Source organism: Hibiscus syriacus, unplaced genomic scaffold, assembly GCF_006381635.1.
Source record: "Hibiscus syriacus cultivar Baekdansim isolate YM2019G1 unplaced genomic scaffold, ASM638163v2 tig00110785_pilon, whole genome shotgun sequence".
NCBI classification, from domain to species: Eukaryota; Viridiplantae; Streptophyta; class Magnoliopsida; order Malvales; family Malvaceae; genus Hibiscus; species Hibiscus syriacus.
The window spans coordinates 77,092-94,134 of NW_024062862.1; the positions used below are offsets into that span (position 1 = coordinate 77,092).

The window sequence follows — 17,043 nt, forward strand, 5'->3', positions numbered from 1 at the left end:
TGGATGTTGAAGCACTTGTGTGTTTACTGTTCAGGCTTTTACTTTCTTCTTCCTCTCTATTTTTTAATTTTTGTGTAATTATGTTTTAGTCCTTTAATCTATTCTTAATTTGATATTCTGGTTATCTTAATTAGTTAGATCTTGGTAAATAGAATATGATAATTCAATTTTCTGATTTTCATTGTATAATTGAGTGATAATAGAAAAGAATTTTATGTTGTTGATTTAACATTAATAATTAACGTATTATCAGTTTATATATATTAACAATATTACAGAAGTATAAATTCTGTGTGTGTATAGTGTACTAGATATTTTTGAACTTAATGGAGCAGTTATCATGGGAAAAAGGTTCCAAAAGCAGTACATGGTAAAATAAAACAGTGTATTTTTGGTAAATTATTTATTTGGTTAATTTTATTTTGATGACTTAATTATTATTTTAAAAAATCATATATTACATTATATTTTGATATTTGTTTAGTTATTTTTCAATGCTTACAAGTCATTAAAATGATATATTCATATTACTATTTTTTTTATGATAGATGATCACAATAGAATCAAAATGAACCAAAATGTAATATTAATTATAATTATAATAAACTAATAATTAAGTGGTTAGAATAAAAGTTAAACAATAGGTGGATGACCAAATAGTGAATTTACCCTGATTTTTGTGTGTGGTCTATTTGTGACGCGTCACGCATGCATGTTTTTCCCACGTGATCTATGTGGGCGTTGGGGCAGAGAAATTAGAATCATTGGCCCCACATGTCCTTTGAAGCTCCATCAGATAATAAACCATATTGTCCCTTCTGGCCCGGTGAATCGGTCCATTAAACAGAGAAGTACAAGTGGAGAAGGAAAAATTAAGGTAAAGTTAATTTTGTTATATTTGATAACAAACAATGAAGGAAGGTTTGAAGTTTCAAGTGAAGTTAAGACCAATCAATGTGGTTGCAAATCCAACCCTTTTAGCAATATTAATTATGACTTAGAGTATGAACCAAACGATACCAATGATTAAGGAATTATAGTTATCTTTTAAGATTATAAGTTCAAGCCGATGTCTGTATAAATATTCATAGTCAAATTGTTGAAGATCTTTCTAACTAATATTACTTTATATTCATCTCATATTAATAAAAAAAATATTATTATTTGTTTTTCTTCCTTCTTTTACTTTGCTCCTCACGTGGCATTTCCCCTTTATCATCGTACGCCAACATTTGTCACCCCTTTAAAGCTACCGTTTGATCATCAATGGAGGAAAAGGGGTTTTTACATTTGCTTTGTACGTAAAGAAAGTTGTGATGCACATGCAACAAACAATTAAAAAGAAGAATATTGAACCAAAATGCTCGGTGGAGATTAAGGTGGTGGAGATTAAAGTGGTGTTTGTTTTCACTGTGTAAGTTCTTCAAACCACTTATGTCTGCGTCGCGCAGACCACGCGCAGACATTAGGCTTCGCAGAATGTTTGTTTTTTAGAAGACAGAAGCTCTTCAAACATCTGCGCGAACTCTTCTTGGTGCAGATTTGGTTTTATGTCTTCAAAGGTCTTCAAACCTCTTCAAGAACAATTATAAAATATAATTATTTATTAAAATAATTTTAAATAATTTAATAAGGTTATTTATTTTAAAATAATTTATTTTAAAATAATTTATTATAAAATAATTTATTTTAAAATAATTTATTATAAAATAAATTATTATAAAATAATTTATTTTAAAATAAATTATTATAAAATATGGATTGATTTATTTTAAAATAATTTATTTTAAATAATTTATTAGTATGGATTGATTTATTTTAAAATATGGATTAATTTATTATAAATAATTTATTAGTATGGATTGATTTATTTTAAAATATGGATTGATTTATTTTAAGTAATTTATTAGTATGGATTGATTTATTTTAAAATATAGATTGATTTATTTTAAATAATTTATTTGTATGGATTGATTGATTTATTTTAAAATATGGATTGATTTATTATTGTAGTTTTATGGATTGATTTATTTTAAATAATTTATTTGTATGGATTGATTTATTTTAAAATATAAATTGATTTATTATTGTAGTTGTATGGATTGATTTATTTTAAATAATTTATTAGTATAGATTGATTTATTTTAAAATATGGATTGATTTATTCTAAATAATTTATTAGTATGGATTGATTTATTTTAAATAATTTATTTGTATGGATTGATTTATTTTAAAATATGGATTGATTTATTATTGTAGTTGTATGGATTGATTTATTTTAAAATATGGATTGATTTATTTTAAATAATTTATTAGTATGGATTGATTTATTTTAAATAATTTATTTGTATGGATTGATTTATTTTAAAATATGGATTGATTTATTATTGTAGTTGTATGGATTGATTTATTTTAAATAATTTATTAGTATGGATTGATTTATTTTAAATAATTTATTAGTATGGATTGATTTATTTTAAAATATGGATTGATTTATTTTAAATAATTTATTAGTATGGATTGATTTATTTTAAAATATGGATTGATTTATTATTGTAGTTGTATAAATTGATTTATTTTAAATAATTTATTAGTATAGATTGATTTATTTTAAAATATAGATTGATTTATTTTAAATAATTTATTATTGTAGTTGTATGAATTATTTAAATTTCAGTATTGTAAAATAAAATTATTTAAATCTCAGTATTGCAAAACTCTTTTAAGTTTAAAAAGTCAGTTTATTTATATTTCAGTTCATTTTAGCAGTCTGCAGACGTTAAAAAACAAACAGTCTTCTTCTTGTAGACTGCAGACTTTTGGTCCACCTCTTCTGCTGCAGATACCTGCAGATATGGTCCGTAGACTGCAGACCTTTTACCTCTGCAAAAACAAACACCACCTAATTCTTGCTTTCCCTTATCCCTTTGGCGCCACGCTGATTCACTCACTGCATATTGGCAATTTTTGTGGTTCATGTATATTTGGCTAGCTTCCACTTAATCAAGGGTGGGCGACTTTATTATGACAAATAAATTTATTCATTTCAACTATAACTAAAAACCCAATCCCAACGGCCTGTCAAGATAAAATTTGACGTGTTCCTATTGCAAATATCAATGATCGATCTTTAAAAATATATGATTGTTAAAACATTATGCAATAATTGTTTATAATCATTACACGTTTTAAAAATATATATGTACTTATATTAAGTCCTACAATTAACAAAAACAATTACAATATTGCTTTTATTTTCTAAAAAAAGAAAGAAGTAAAAACAGTCCTTACAATTTTCACCATACACAATGTTTTTTCAATATTCAGTCTTTGCAACTGATGGAATGTTTACAATTGTAGTTATAGTGATTGTCATATAGTGGTGGAACTCTCCTTGATTATGCAATTTATGCATTGGAGGGAGAGAATATAACACTTCATATCGATGATGTAACCTCCCTTCAATATGAAACAAGTGTATGCCTAATGCAAAAGTTGCTTCAATTACACACATCCTACAGATTTAGTTTAATATGTCACATTCGATATCAACATTGACATAGTACTTGAAAAAACACTCTAACATACCTTTTTTGTATAGCACTTGAAGATTTTTTTTAAAATGAAAGATTTTCGTAAAAACAAGAATTGAAAATTACCCAAATGTTCCAATGGATACAAATACAAGTGAGCGTTTGAAAAATAGACATTAACTTTGAAGGTAAACAAAATTTCAAACACGTTAAGCAAAGATGTAAGAAATCCTCGAGAGTATTCTAGCAGTGTGTCGTAAAATCTCAGACAATATATTATCGGGATAAGGAAATTTTAAATACCATTGTGATACTAGGTAATTTAAACAAGAATGAAAGAGATTGATAATAAATGTGGAGGTGAGGATCACAAACAGAGAATTTTATATAGAATTCAATTGAAGCACTACAATCAATACTAAGTACTCATGCGTTGAAGGGTCACATTACTGCCACAAAGTGAGGTGAATAGTTAAGATTATCTGGCCATTATAATTATTTCACATAATTGTACACTTTAATGGGTAAAATACAAGTTGATTGATCACTGCACCTATAGTTCAAGCCATACATTCAATACAAGTTACTCATGCGTTGGAGGGTCACCTCATTACCACAAAGTGAGGTGAACAGTTAATATTTTATAGCCACTGAAATTATTATACCAAATTTAATGTGTCAACAGTACGTGCGTTAATGTATCATTGCACTTATATCCTAAATCCTAAACTCTAAATTCTCAAACCTAAACCCTTAAATACTAAACCTTAAACCTTAAATCTTAAACTAAAAACCATAAACTCTAAACTTTATACCCTAAACTATAATTCCTAAAGGATAAACCCTACACCATAAATCTTAAACCATGATTCCTTTACCCTAAACTTTAAATATTATATATTAAGCCCTAAACATGAAACTTGAAACCCTAAACCCTATAATTTAATGTCACAACTTGACTAGAACAATAAAAATACTCTAACCATTAAAATTTTTGTACCAAAATAACTATTCCACAACAGTTGATGTATTACTACATCGATGGGTCGCCTCATTTATACAAACTAACGTGAATAATGTAGATTCTCTATAAATTATAATGATTGTATCCAAATTTATATTCACTTAAAACAATTCGAATTCTTTTTTAGTGACAATTCTATATACCAGATCAAACCCTAAACATCAATCCCTTTAAGTCTATTTCCTTTTACTTATCCTTTCACTACACCTACAGCATAATTTTTGCATACACATCTCTTTAATTTTTACAATTCTCTTTACAAGTTTTTTGCTACGTCAGAGTGATAGGTTTTCAAACTTCTCACTATTTTTTTGTTAAAGAGCTTTTAACTTCTCCTATATTTGATGATCTTCTACAACTTCATTAGATAATTAAAAATATTTTTTCACTTCCTCCAATTTTTAAAAATCTTCGTCAAGTTTCTTTGATTCTTGAAGATCTTCATCAACTTCCTCCAACTTTCTTTCCAATTGAAGCTTTATGATAATTGAGCCGTAGATCGACTCATCATTTAAAGATGAGCTTTAATCGTCCGAGTTATTGAAGTCTTCAAATCCATATAAACCATTACTAAGATTAATCACAATTTTTTTTCATAAATTCATTTCTTAAATCTCAAGATTATATCTAATAATTACTTCTATTCTCATATAAACCTAAACTAACAACGCATATTTATACACACAAAAATTAAAAAAATAATTTAATAGGACTGTTAGAACTCGTCAATTCAAAATGATGAGTTTTAATTTTTAAATACACATTTTTAGAAAAATAACCCAATGATCAAGTTAATAAATGGTCTTTAATTTCAAATTCAAAAGAAATAATCATTCTGATATGATGAGTTTCTTAATTTAAAAAAATGGAAAAATATAAAAAATAATATAATACTATCAATGATAAAAATACATTTTAAATATAATTATGAATTTGTCAAGTGAAAATGACAAGTTTCATTTTTTTTAAAAAAAAAACTTTTTATTATGCGCCATGAAACTTATCTAAGTCCACATAATGAGGTCTACTAAAGAATTATTTTTGATAAAACTCGTTAAGAGAAATTAACGAATTTTAATAACATAATAACACTAATCGTAAATCCCAAATTAATTTTTAAGATATTTTATTTTCAAAAATAATTATCATACCTGAACTATTTGTCTAATTTTACCAGAGAAAATTGAAAGAAAAACTATTTATTTAATCTCCATTCCCAATAAAAGTGTGAAAGTAATGAACGGGTAGGAGAAATTAATTTATTTTATCAGAGAAATTAAATTTTAAGATATTTTATTTTCTTAATCATTATCTTTACGGATGATATACTCAAACTCGAAACTTTAAAGATAATAATAATTCTTTCACCACTAAAATCATTTGGTTCATACAATAATCTCATTCTTAAGTAAGTTAACGTGAATTATAAAATAACACTTAACTTTACTTGTGTGCTTTTTTTAACTTGTAGGATTTTATAAGAGTGTAATTTTTTGTTATTACTGTTTTTTTATATGGAGATAATGACATTACAAAAATGAAATTTATTTTACCATAAATTTTGATAAGGTCTCCATTTAAATATGAAATCAGAATCTAACAGGGGAAACATCATATTATTGAAGGATAAAAATTTATTAAATGATTTTAGTGATTAAAGAGAGTATTATTTTTTTTTTCTAAAAGTTTTGAATTCAAAGAGTTGTGTATGTAGGGTGTGTGTGCGCGTTATCAATGACTAAATTTTTTTGAACAAATAATACCTTATAATCCACTCCAAACTACTTAAATTTGTCCTTAGTGATTAAAAGACAATGAATATGGGATGAATACACGGTAGTATCTGTTTAAAAACTTTCAATCATTTGTCAGTAAATGCTCATACCCCTGAATGTGATCCTCAAACCCGATGTCTTGAAGAATAACAATAAATCCCTTAACACTGAGGTCGTTTGATTTGCGTAATATATTTTTATTAAAAATAATTTATTGGAAGCAAAAATAAATATTTAATAGTGCTAGCCAAGAAACAAGATGTGTAGGCGCTCTCACATATATAAAATATTCCAATAGGAAGTAGCCCAAAAACCTGTATAAAAAGCCCCATAAAAACTGGCAGCATTAGAAGAGTTCCAAGTTCTGTGAACCACTCTGGTGTCTCTAAAACAAGCCATGGATTTTTCTTTCCTACAAACCATGGCTCTTCTTTCCCTTACACCTTTCCTTCTCTTCGGTCTTATATCTCGTCTCTGTAGAAAACCATTTCCTCCGGGACCCAAATGGTTGCCGATCATCGGCAACATGATGATGATGGACGAGTTAACTCACCGTGGACTCGCCAAACTAGCTCACTGATACGGCGGCATATTTCACCTCAAGATGGGGTTCTTACACATGGTCGCTATTTCCCATCCCAAAATGGCTCGCCAAGTCCTTCAGGTTCAAGACAACATTTTCTCCAACAGGCCAGCCATCATCGTCATCAGTTATCTAACCTACGATAGAGCCGATATGGCTTTCGCTTATTACGGTCCTTTCTGGAGACATATGCGAAAGCTTAACGTGATGAAGCTTTTCAGTAGGAAAAGAACCGAGTCATGGGAGTCGATTCGAGATGAAGTGGACTCACTTGTGAAAGCTGTTGCATCCAATACAGGGAAAGCTATAAATATGGGTGAGCTGATCTTTAATCTTACCAAGAACATTATTTATAGGGCTTCATTAGGATCTTGCAAGAGTTCTCCAAGCTTTTCGGTGCTTTCAATATCGCGGATTTTATTCCTTGGCTCGGATGGGTTGATCCTCAAGGACTCAACACCAGGCTTGAAAAAGCTCGCAGTGCTTTAGACAAGTTCATTGACACCATCATCGAAGACCACATCGAGAAGAAGAAATGGAATAACGGCGGCTTCGATGACGGTGACACTGACATGGTTGATGATTTACACATTTTTTACACCGAAGAAGCCAAAACAAACGAATTAGAGGATCTACAAAATTCAATCAAATTAACCAGAGACAACATCAAAGCCATTATTATGGTACGATTCCCTTCTCCCCACGTAAAAAATAGCGCACACGTAAATTTGAGAATATGCATGAAATTATATTGACTGTTTTACATAATATGGAAGAATTGTTGAACTTCGACATAAATATTTTTTTCTTTAATTTTCAGGAGGTGATATTCGGTGGGACCGAGACGGTGGCTTCGGCGATTGAGTGGGCCTTGGCGGAGCTACTGAGAAACCCAAAAGAAATGAAGAGAGTCCAGCAGGTGACGGAAGTGGTGGGGCTTGAACGCAATGTCGAAGAATCTGATTTCGATAAACTAACGTCCCTAAAGTGAATCCTCAAGGAAACCCTCAGGCTCCACCCGCCAACCCCCCTCTTGCTCCACGAGACCGCGGAGGATGCCGTGGCGCGTGATGATCAATGCTTGGGCCATTGGCAGAGATAAGAATTCATGGGAAGACCCTGATAGTTTCAGGCCATCCAGGTTCTTGAGGGAAGGCGTCCCAGACTTCAAAGGTAACAACTTCGAGTTCATCCCATTCGGGTCCGGTCGGAGGTCATGTCCAGGTATGCAACTCGGGTTGTATGCTCTTGATATGGCGGTGGCTCATTTGCTTCACTGTTTTACGTGGGAATTGCCTGATGGGATGAAGCCGAGTGAACTCGACATGAGCGATATTTTTGGACTCACAGCACCTCGGGCGACTCGACTCTATGCGGTGCCAAAGAAACGCCAGGTTTGCCCACTCTTTTAATGGAAAACTTGAAATAAAAACAACTCATTTGAGTCTTAAAAATTGCAATTTATACAAAGAAAATCCGGGGAATCACGAAGAAGAAGAAGAAGGTGACAAAAGTGGCTTTTACAAGTGGAATTTTTGTATTTTCTTTTATTATCATCATAATTAAATGATCAAATAGTATAGTTATTTCTGTTACTATTATATGGGTAAAATGCTAGATTTCAATCAAATAAAAAAATGGAGAATTTGGATACTCTCTTTGGCTGTGGGTATACTTCAATAAAACATTGTGAGACTCCTTTCATTTGAATTGTGTCTAAAATTGTATATATGTTTCCTTTTTGCAAGATTTAATAAAACATTGTGAGAGTCAGATATCAATTGATATCAGCTCTTGAATTCATAAATCGGACATCTCCTATTTTCCTTAGGTCATGGGCTCAATATCCATTAAGTGAAAATTTTCCCTTCCCCCTCCCCTTTCTTAGGTTGAAATTATTGAAAAAAATCATTTTATTTTATTCAAATTAACATTTATTCAAATTAACAGTAAAAGAATGCAAATAATAATAATAATAATAATAATAATGTTTCCGTGCCCTATGCAAATGCAATGGACCAGCGTTAATTAATATTGTTTTCTATTTGTTTGTGCTGTTTTATCTTCCCATGGCAAAAATTTTCTGCCTTTTTCTTATTTTTAACTGTTATATATGTTTAACCCTTTTAAGTAAGGTGAAGAATAAAGGATTTAAGTGTTATGCAGACAAATATTTTCACCACCTTTTTACTTTAGACATTTTCATAATCTATTCAATTTCATCTTTTTCTTAACCTTTTTTCAATATTTTTCAACAATTATTGATTTCTTTCATTTTTCTTCATCAAGCATGGTAAGAAAACAATTTTTTATTAATATTTTAATTATTTCCCCCCTTTAAAAAAGATTTCATCCTTTATATCAAGGAATTTGAATTTTTTTTGAGTTTTTCAAAGTTTTAATGGTAGATTTTGTAAATTCGTGTTACATTAGGATATTTAATTCACTTTTGACTAATTTTGAAGTGGTTAAGAGGTTTCTTAACTTATTTTAACAAATCTAAAATCAGAGTAATTGTTATGAAATAAGAAAGAACGAAACAATAAGAATAGATATAAGAATAAGGAGAGAGAACTATATTATTATTATTATCTCAATATGAATTGTATACAATGCTTTCTCTAACCTCTATATTTATAGCCATAAGTAGTTGATGTGATAAACAACTCTAATGCTAATGGATATTAGAGATCTAATAATAATGTATATCAAAATCATGTCTTATAGATAAAAATAGACATCCACATGAATAAATATTCATAACATAAATGAAATTAATGATTTTTTTATCGTAACTTTAAATTTGATTTTCCAAAAAAATTGTGATTAGTTGTTTTATATGATGTTGAAGGTTTAGGTCACCCAAATATTATTATTAGAGATGGCTTAAATCAAATTTAGGCAATAGATTTAAGATTTGATAGTTAGATAAAGTTTTCTCCAAAATTTTGAGAAAATTTCAATTTTAAAGGATGAAGAATGGGATTGGAGGTTGTGGTTGATATTCTAATTATATTAAATGTGTTAGTAACCCTTGTCATGTGTAAATCTAAAAATATTATGCAATACAACAACAACAACAAAACCCTATTCCCATATGTAATGGGATAAGGGGAGGTAGGGTAGTAGGCTGCCCCCAACGCCAGTTTGAGAGCAGCTTCCGTGGAAGACCTCCGACAGTCAGAAAATTAAAAATAGAGATAAAATGCAATGCATGTATAAATAAATAAATAAATAAATAATTGAACAGTCTTCATATGCATTTTTCATATGCGTATATATAATGGGAAGTAATCCATGCAAATAAATTCATGCGTTAAAAATCTCTAAGTTTTGATGAAACTATTAGATATAGATGATATGTCATGAGATTTGAATACTCACATTTACGATATATTTGATAGTATATGTAATTTGGAACAAAAAAGGCCTAGGGTCGAAGGGGTGAAAGGGATCGTAGAGCCTCAAGCTCTACTCATAGGTAGCTAATAGGCAACATTGGGTGATAAGGGAATGTAGAGCCTTGAAGTCCATTTAAAGAGACTATTATAATCTGATAATTGATGAAATAAGATATATTTACCCGATGAAATATGATCACATGTTTGTATAATTGGTTAACAAGTTGTCAATATGACTAAAATAATTTTAGTATCAAATTTGAAAAAGATGCATGTATGATATTTTTGAACAATATGAGATGATCTGTTGCAAATATATAAAATATGTATGTTTTAAATGAAGGTTAAGAATAATATAAACAATAAAATAAGTAAATAAATAATATACATAGATTATTTTGTACAATATTTGAGATCTCAAGTAAAAGAAAAGTGTTTTTAGACTAAATATTAAACAAAATAATAATGCAATAAAAAATTGAGATAAAAGTTACAAATTGTTAAGGAGATAAAGAGGTTACTAGATAGAAAAGATTTGATAATAAGTTCCCAAATATTATATACAAAAATGCTCAAAGCATTGCAACACGTCTCATAAGGTTCTCTCTGTTACAGAACATGAAAGTGCAAATTAAGACTACTTCAAAGCAACTAGGAATAAAGCATTATTAAACATTTTAAATTTTCTCTCAAAAGTTTAAACAAACAACTTCAATGTGTGTATATATATATATACATACATTTGTACAAGATGAGAGGTTTAACACCTGGACTCAAACCCTAACCATCCAAATCAATTGAGCTAATTATAAGCCAAAGTGGCAGAAGCAATAGCTTCAGAAGAAAAAAATGAGTTGTTTTATGGTTAAAAATAATAAAAACAGCTATTCCTTTCCTCTTTTGAGGTCATGTTGACATTGGATGTTTAAATAACAACACGAACTACAGCAAGACCAACAGCAGACAAGGAAACAAGTGTACCTATGCAGTACTTTATCAAGTCATATTTTGCAGCTTCCAAATGAGCCTTCAACTCGTGAATTTCCTGAAAATTGTATGATATGATATGAAAAATAACAAAGGTCAGGCATTTTAATCAACCAAAGCAAGCCATTTATCGTTCACTTGTAATACTAACCCGATCGAGTTTGTTAGTGAGGCTAGCTGTTCCAGCATGCTGATTTGAGAGTTCATCTCTAATTCTCCTGCAAATTATCATAAATCATATATATTACACTGTTTTAGGGGGATTTGCCAGGAACATAAACATACAGTGCAAAACAAGAAATAAGAAATGGCATATTTCAGTTTCTTACCCTCTTTCAAGATTCAAATCCAGCCGTTGCCCTGCATTGACTTTGTCGATTTCATGTCTGCATCATAACGAACATCCTTAAGAGTGGGAGATCATAATAGAAAATATAGATATAAAGATGAATGATAACTCAGAAGACAGACCATAATTCGCTGCGCATCTTCTCTATATCCTTTTGAAGTTTCTCATTCTCATGTTGCAGCAAAGAATAATGTAGCTCCTGCATTACTAATTGTTCAGAAAGATAACCCATTTGACTAGTACTGATGATACTTTTTTTATTAGCATGGATGATTTACGAGGCAGTATCTATTTAAAAATTTCTTAATTAATTGACAATGAACATACACACTGCAGAGAGATCTACTTAAACCCAGAATCTTTAAGGAAAATAACTCTCTTTTACCACTGGGGTGATACTTGAATCAATAAATTCACAAACTCCATTTACATTAGTGCGGAAAGGTAAATACCTGAGAGCTATGAACTTCTGATTTGAGCTTTGACAGATTGGATTCTTGAGTCATTTCACCCTACCAAGTCAAAAGGTTAAGAACGCATTTTCAAGAGTTAATACGGATGAATAAAATTTCGCAATAGAAACTAAACAGACTATCTTTAATTCAAATAAACAAAATTACATTGCAAACGAAGAATGAAAATTCCATTTTAATAAAAAATATGAAAGCATTAAAGAAAAAAGAGCTTACTTTCTGCATCTCAGGCTTGGAAACAACTGAAACAGACACATTTTCTAAACTGTCATTCAAAACTTCGGTCACGGCTGCTGTTATTGCCTCGGCTTGTTTCGATGGCAGACCTTCCGCTTCTAAGCTCCTAACCTATATATAATACACCCTTTCATTTTCTCAAAAAACAGGAAACATTCCAATCTCATTTTATTCAAAAATCTTAAAAAGATAAAAAAAAACACAGAGCAAAAAGAAGAAATCTTTGTAATTACCAAATCTAACGTGTCGATGAGAAACAGTCGCTTTCCATTAGAATTAACGAGCTGATTAGAACTCTGTCTCCACTGTGAAAACAGTACAGGAGAAGCTAAGGGAGGAATCGTGGGATTACCAATATGGGACACAAGTCCTTCAAATCTGGAAACTCCAAATTTCCAGGAATATGATCTGGGTCTGATTTGACCCACACGTTTAAAAGCTGCCATCAGGGCCATTGAATACAAAAATTTGATTGAAAAACATTATTCAAATCGAAATCCCAAAAGAACCAACCAATCTTCTACAAATCTGAAGAGAAAGCAACGAGAGGAAATGGAAAATATTGACTAGTCTGAAGAACATTGGATTGTGAATGACGCAGTGCTATGTTTCACATATAAATGAGAGAAAAAAAGAGAGAAGGTTAAATTGATGCAATGGATGAATGGGGAAGGCATTGGCAGCCGCCCTTCTCTCGGGAAATGGAGGAGAATTTTCTCGCTTGCTCCCCCGCTGTTAATTTTAAGGAAAGGAAATCTTTGACTTTCCACGACAAATTTAGTAACAACTAAACCGAACATAATATTTGTTTGGGTAAACTACCCGAAAATTACATTTATTTTCGGTTTTTTCCCCAAAATTAATGAATTATTGATGTTAAAAATTGAGATCTCACACTCGTTTTCGCTCCGTTATCCTAATGTAACATCACCAACCCAATATACCCAATACACACGTCTGAGTTGGGTAAGGGGTTACATTCATTGCCTCGTTAATGAGACTGATAGGTCTTGGATTCCTAGAGTTTTTGAAACGTTTGGACACATGCTCATATTGAATGAAAACATTGTACATAAAACTTACAATTTCTGATTGGGACCCTGTTTAATTATTTTTTTTCGAATTTTCAATATATATCAAGGAAAATAAAGTGTAGGAGCTAATATAGTTATAGACGTGGTTTTATTCCTGAATATGCATGTTCAGTGTTGGTGGAGACCTAGATCATGAGATGGGATGCAGTGATTATGTATCGAAGTTCAAAAAAAGGTTGTTCACAGTGCATTATGAACTTCATAAACGTAACATTCCTCGGTGTAATATTGCACTTCAACTCGAAAATGAATATCAGTTGACAGTAAAATGTTTAAGGAATGAACGAAATCAAACAATTGTACCCGTACTGAAATCGTTATGTTTCTGGAGAATATCCAGAAAATCATCTCACGGAACTTTGCTCATATTCTCTAATCATTCTTTGTTCGTATTCGATGAGGCTTCATATTCAAATCTATCATTTTAGTATCCATTTCAAGGTGGCCATCAGCTCCAGCATCTATTGTGCAAGAGAGGCCTTGTCATTTTGTTGGTTCTCTCCCGCTGTCAGTTTAGCAGCCTGATTTTGGATTCGTTGATTTTAAGAAGAAGAATAGTCAAACGATCGGTCAAAGGGTGCCATGTATGTCAGCATTCCATTATTGCAGTAACTGATGTGAAATTGTGAATTGCGAGTGACCGATTTGTTATAAACTGATTAAGTTAGTGACCAAGTTGTTGATTTTGAAACTTCAGTGAGAAAAACAAAAACTTACTCAAACATTAGTAGCACCTCCAACAGGGAGTTGAACGAAAATGAATCTTGCATACCTTGAACCTGCAAATGCATTTCAATGGGCAATGGCAACAACAACAATATTGTTTTAGGCCAATATCAGTCCTTCTGGGTATAAAAAGACTTTACCAGAGGAGATGGTGTAAGGTACATAAGGTAAGTGATATCACAAGGATATGGGCAATCAATCTCTTTGGTTACTCTTATGTCAAAGTACCAATCACCAACTGCTTCTGCTATGGTATGTGGTTATTAAAAAAAATTCTCAAGTTTTCCCATGTATGATGTATGTAAAGGGAACATATTTATAGATTAGGTGAGTTACCTTATTGTGTATTCTTGGAGAATCAACAGCAAACCATGTGTCCTGTGACTCACTTTGGCAATTAGAAAAGCATGAATTTATAAACATACCCCCTCTTGTCGGATTTTTGTAGAATGATATAAGAGCTGTAAGCATATCCTGAAAAGAAAGAGGTAGATTTCGATATCAGTTCATATAATTTCAGAGTAATTAGGATATAATGATTTGTTTATCTTGGATTTTGATACCAATTCATACATGAAAGACGAACCTTGCAATACGTTGATCTGATTTGCATTGCATACTGCTGGGTTAAGCTTGCAACTATTCCAATGGCCATGCAAATCAGCAGAAGGTGGAACCAAACTATGCTTGGTAACATCTTTTTCAAGTTACCTTGATTGCACTTGCCAACCTTTCTACTGAAACTTACCTTACCTGGATTGCACTTGCCAACCTTTTGGGTAGAAGATCATGGATAATTGCTTCCCAAATTTTCTGCCGTCTGAAATAAAGCAATGATGTGTGTGCATTTCAGAGGCATACACACATAAAGGAATCAATTAGACCAATTCCAGTGCATCTCTAAAGTAGAGAAAATCTCCACTTTGAAGATTAATTTCAATTCTAGTCCATTTATAGAGTAGAGTTTGAAATGTGGAGATGCTACAGTGATACTCTACATCTGGCGCAACACTATAGTTGTGCTACATAATATATATATTTTTCTGATTTTTGGTTTTTGTTATTTTTTTACTTTCTTTTGTTATTTTATTTTTCTTTTCCTTTTCTTTGTTACATTATTTTCTCTTATTCTATCTTTTATGTTTTTTTATTGTAATTTCTACACAATAAAATAAAAATTAAATATAATATAATAAATTAAAGTAGATTAAATTGCAAGATAAAAAAATACATTGAAATTAGATAAATATACATACTAATAGTTAAATATTATGAATAAAGTAGAGTTGGTGGTAATGTAGAGATAATGTTGGAGATGAATTACTATTTCAACTTTAGAGTAAGGATAGAGATACTGTAGAGTATAGATGAGGGTTAGAGATGACCAAAGAAACCAGTTCAAATGACACTTTTGAGTTACGGAGCTTAAAGTATAATTGTTTTTATATTAAAAAACGGCACACTTCATGGAACAAAACTAAGGTGGTGTTTGTTTTTACTGTGCAACCTCTTCAAACCTCTTATGCCTGCGCCGCACAAACTACGCGCAGACATTAGGCTTCACATACCGTTTGTTTTTTAGAAAACAGAAGCTCTTCAAACGTCTGCGCGAGCTCTTCTTGGTACAGACATAGTTTTATATCTTCAAAGTCTGCGGGAAAAATTAAAATCATTTAAATCTATTTTAAAATTTATTTTAAAATATATAAAAAATTATTTTAAAATATGAATTGATTTATTTTAAAATATGGAAAAATTTGTTTTAAAATATGGATTGATTTATTTTAAAATATAAAAAATTTATTTTAAAATATGAATTGATTTATTTTAAAATATGGAAAATTTTATTTTAAAATATGAATTGATTTATTTTAAAATATGGAAAATTTTATTTTAAAATATGGATTGATTTATTTTAAAATATGGATTGATTTATTTTAAAATATGAATTTATTTATTTTAAAATATGAATTTATTTATTTTAAAATATGGAAAAATTTATTTTAAAATATGGATTGATTTATTTTAAAATATGGATTGATTTATTTTAAAATATTGATTGATTTATTTTAAAAAATGAAAAAAAATTATTTTAAAATATAGATTGATTTGTTTTAAAATATGGAAAATTTTATTTTAAAATATGGATTGATTTATTTTAAAATATGGATTGATTTATTTTAAAATATGAATTGATTTATTTTAAAATATGGATTGAGTTATTTTAAAATATAGATTGATTTATTTTAAAATATGAAAAAAGTTATTTTAAAATATGGATTGATTTATTTTAAAATATGGATTGATTTATTTTAAAATATGGATTGATTTATTTTAAAATATGAATTGATTTATTTGTAGTTGTATGAATTATTTAAATTTCATTATTATAAAAATAAAATTATTTAAATTTTAGTATTGCAAAACTCTTTTAAGTTTAAAAAATCAATTTATTTTAGCAGTCTGCAGACTTTAAAAAACAAACAATCTTCTTCTTACAAACTGCAGACTTTTGGTCCACCTCTTCTACTACAGATGTCTGCAAATGTGGTCTGCAGACTGCAGAACTTTTATCTCTTTAAAAACAAACATCACCTAAGATGAGATAGTTACCCCATTGTCGAACTTGCTATCTCCTGAAAATGAGGCTCCGTTACAATATCGAAGCTTCACACGTCCCAGTTGAAGAAATCTGATTGTAAAGGGAAATTAATTATACTACCAACTACACCCATAAACATATCAAACGAACATGAATAGGAGTATGTTTATTTTCATTCGTTTAATTTTGAACGAAAGAACGAACTCGAATAATTAAATAAATAAATTTTTTTATTCATGTTTGTTCTTTAAGGAATATA

General features: G+C 29.8%; 2 pseudogenes; one reads left to right on the forward strand and one right to left on the reverse strand.

Moving 5' to 3' along the window:
• Positions 1 to 6,714: 6,714 nt before the first annotated feature.
• On the forward strand, positions 6,715 to 8,439 carry LOC120140409 (annotated as a pseudogene).
• A 2,690-nt stretch (positions 8,440 to 11,129) lies between these two features.
• LOC120140512 lies at positions 11,130 to 16,800 on the reverse strand (annotated as a pseudogene).
• Positions 16,801 to 17,043: the final 243 nt, after the last annotated feature.